The sequence below is a fragment of the Myotis brandtii genome, unplaced genomic scaffold (assembly GCF_000412655.1).
Source record: "Myotis brandtii unplaced genomic scaffold, ASM41265v1 scaffold246, whole genome shotgun sequence".
In the NCBI taxonomy this organism is placed as follows: Eukaryota; Metazoa; Chordata; class Mammalia; order Chiroptera; family Vespertilionidae; genus Myotis; species Myotis brandtii.
In genome coordinates, this window is record NW_005359310.1 from 245,543 (window position 1) to 249,132 (window position 3,590).

General features: G+C 46.9%; 1 protein-coding gene across 1 annotated transcript in view; it reads right to left on the reverse strand.

Moving 5' to 3' along the window:
* CCDC12 (coiled-coil domain containing 12) overlaps nt 1-3,590 on the reverse strand; it is a 33,773-nt gene that overhangs the window by 28,879 nt on the left and 1,304 nt on the right. The gene's annotated exons all lie outside the window — the stretch shown is intronic.

Sequence of the window (3,590 nt, forward strand, 5' to 3'; positions counted from 1 at the left end):
GGGGGAGGTACCGGGAAGTTGGCTGGCAGGCCCCATCGGTGATCAGGGACTGCGGGCTGGGGCAGCTCCTATGTTGAGCATCTGCTCCCTGGTGATCAGTGCGCATCCGTTGTAACAGTCGTTAGGCTTTTATATACAGAAGGTCCTCAGGTTACATCAGAGATCCGTTCCTACAGCGCGACGTACATAAGCACCTACGTCACTCCCATGGAGCACACACACAGCAGTAATGAAGTGAAACAGTAAAAAAAATTTAAAAGAAAGATAACAATTCCTGACCTTTACTTGTGGTAAATAAATAATAAAAAAACATAAAGCACATATGTACATACATTGAAATGACGGAACTTTTTTTTTTTAATAAATAAATGAGATGGCGATGTAACCACGAAACAACGTACGTTGAGTCCGACATAACCCGAGGACTGTCTGTATATAGTTAAGATATGCAGAAAACCTAAAAGAGGCTACAAAAGCTGTTAGAACTAATAAATGAATTCGGCAAAGTTCCAATGCAAAATCAACAGAAAAAATATCAATTGCATTCTACAGACTAACAATGAACAATCTGAAAAGAAATTTAAGAAAACAATCTCATTTACAAATGCACAAAAAAAAGGATAAAATATTCAGGAATAAATTTAACCAAGGAGCCCTGGCCGGTGTGGCTCAGTTGGTGGGAGTGTTGTCAAAAATTAAATCAGAATGCCAGAACCGGTTTGGCTCAGTGGATAGAGCGTCGGCCTGCGGACTCAAGGGCCCGGGGTTCGATTCCGGTCAAGGGCATGTACCTTGGTTGCGGGCACATCCCCAGTCGGGGGCGTGCAGGAGGCAGCTGATCAATGTTTCTCTCTCATCGATGTTTCTGGCTCTCTATCCCTCTCCCTTCCTCTCTGTAAAAAATCAATAAAATATATGTATATAAAAAAAATTAACTCAGAATGGATCAAAGTACTAAACACAAAAGCTAAAACTATAAAACTCTTAGAAAAAAACATAGGAGAAAAGCTTCATAATCTTGGATTTGACAATGGTTTATTAGGTTTGACACCAAAAGCAGAATCAACAAAAGAAAAAAATAGATAAATTAGACTTGATGAAAATTAAACTTTGTCCATCAAAGCACATTATCAGGAAAGTGAAAAGACAACCTTGGGAATGGGAGAAAATAGTTTCAAATCACCTATCTGAAAGGGGTTAATATGCAGAATATATTAAGTACTATAATTCAACAACAAAAACCCAACTTAAAAATTGGCAAGAGCTACATAAACATTTCTCCAAGGATACACAAATGGCCACCATTGCATGAGAAGATGCTCAACATCATTAGGGAAACATGAATCAAAATCACAATGTGATGCCATTTCATACCCATTAGGATGGCCATAATCAACTACTGGAATTCTTGTGCACTGCTGCTGGGAATGTAAAACGAGGAGGTTGCTATGGAAATCAGTCTGGCGGTTTCTTAAAAAGTTAAACACAGAATTGCTATGTGATCCCCAAATTCCACTTCTGTGTATATACTCAAAGGAATTAAAACTAGAGACTCATTCATTACTCACAACAGTCAAAAGCTGCTGTCAAATTAATAAACAAAATGTGGTATACACAGTTGGCCCTTGAAGAACACAGGCTCGAACCACACGAGTCCACTTATAAGCAGACTTCTTTTCAATAAATACATAGTCGGCTCTCGGCATCCCAGGTTTCCCACCCTCGATTCAAACCTTGGATTGAAAACAGTATTTTGACCCAAAGTTGAGAAGCCATGTATGCAGAGGGCTGGCTTAAGATCTACACAGATTTTTGATTGGGGGGGGGGGGGGGACGGTCAGGCACCCCTAATCATTGTTCAAAGGTCAACTGTACATACGATGGAATACTGTTCAGCCTTAAAAAGGAATGAAATTCTGACACATGGCACAACATGGAAGAACCTTGAAGACGTTGAGCTGAGTGAAATAAGTCAGCTAAAGAAGGACAAATGCTACAGAATTCTACTTATATAAGAGATCTAAAGTAGCCCCATTCAGACACAGAAAGTAGAATGGTGGTTGCCAGGGGCTGGGATAAGAGGGGGATGGGGTTTGATTCTGATACTATTTAAAAGGTAGTTTCCGCCCTGGCCAGTTTGGCTCAGTGGATAGAGTGTCGGCCTGCAGACTGAAGGGTCCCAGGTTCGATTCTGGTCAAGGGCATGTACCTTGGTTGCGGGCACATCCCCAGGAGGGGGTGTGCAGGAGGCAGCCAATCGATGTTTCTCTCTCATCGATGTTTCAAACTCTCTATCGCTCTCCCTTCCTCTCTGTAAAAGGTAGTTTCCATTTGGAATGATAAGAATATCCTGAAAACAGTGGTATAGTTACCTACCACTGTGAATGTACTTAATGCCATTGAATTGTACATTTTAAATGGTAAATTCTGTTATGTATATTCTTACAATAAAAAACAACAACAAAAAACAACCAGGCCATATTTTCAGCCCATTGAGAGAATTCCTCTTTAAGGCCAGTTCTCCTGATGGCCTTGGGCCCTAAAGATGTGGGTGCCATCTTGTCCTTTGTGTTGACCTCAAACCCAAGCCAACAACACAGGTTGACTAGCTGCTGTCAAAGGGCTGAATGAAGCCCGAGAGCCCCCAGGCCAGGTGGTTTGTGGGGGTAACTGTGGGACGTGCTGACAAGTTTCCAACAAAAGCAGACGCCAATCCGGCAAGCTTCACTGCTACTCCCCCTTCGGCTTTCCCACAGAACCCCAGCCCGCCCCGCGGAAAGTAGCCAGGGGCCGGGCTGACCGGCCTGGTGTTTTTTAAGTTGGAAAGTGGAGTCCCTGTCCCCCGCCCCGCCACCACCCTTCACCCATCTAGATCGTTCATGTATTTTGTTGAGTTCAGGACAGAATTTCCATCCATCCAAGAGCAGAACCAGCCACCTCCACCCCTCCGCTGTCTTTAGGGCCTTTTCACACAGATTATCCTGTGAAATCTCAAAACACTCCGGTGGGGATGGATGTGTGGGGGTTGTTATGAAGAAGACGGGGGCTCACAGAGATGCAGCCATGTGCCCCCAGGCCCCCAGCCCCAAGTGCAAGGGCCGGGGTTTGCACAGCGCTCGTGGGCTTCAGGCTCTGCTTCTCCGATGACTCCGGAAAGATACAGGAGGAAGGGAAGCAGCCCGTCCTGGCGTCCAGCAAGAGCAAGGGGGAAGCTGGCAAGTGCGGCGACCAGTCGGCTGACAAGTCCGCCCCAGAGAAGCTGCGGAAGAACCGAGCGCCGCGCTCTCGCCCTCGGGGCCACCCTGACCCAGCAGCGGGTCTTTCCCTTTGGAGGCTCGTACTCAACGGGTCCAGCGGGGCGCCTCGGGGCGGGTCTGCGACTCCTGGGACTGCACGTGGGACGGCACCTGGGGCGGCACCCGGGCTCCAAGGGGAAGGCCGGCGGGGTCCCGGGGAAACGGGAGTTTCTGCGCCTGCAGACGCGAACCAGTCACGCCTAAACAAGCCCGCCTCGGAAACGGTCGCTGGCTCCGGAGACCCAGGAGGACGACATCCAGCAGGCAAAACGGGGCCCACTGCGCCCCGGCCGC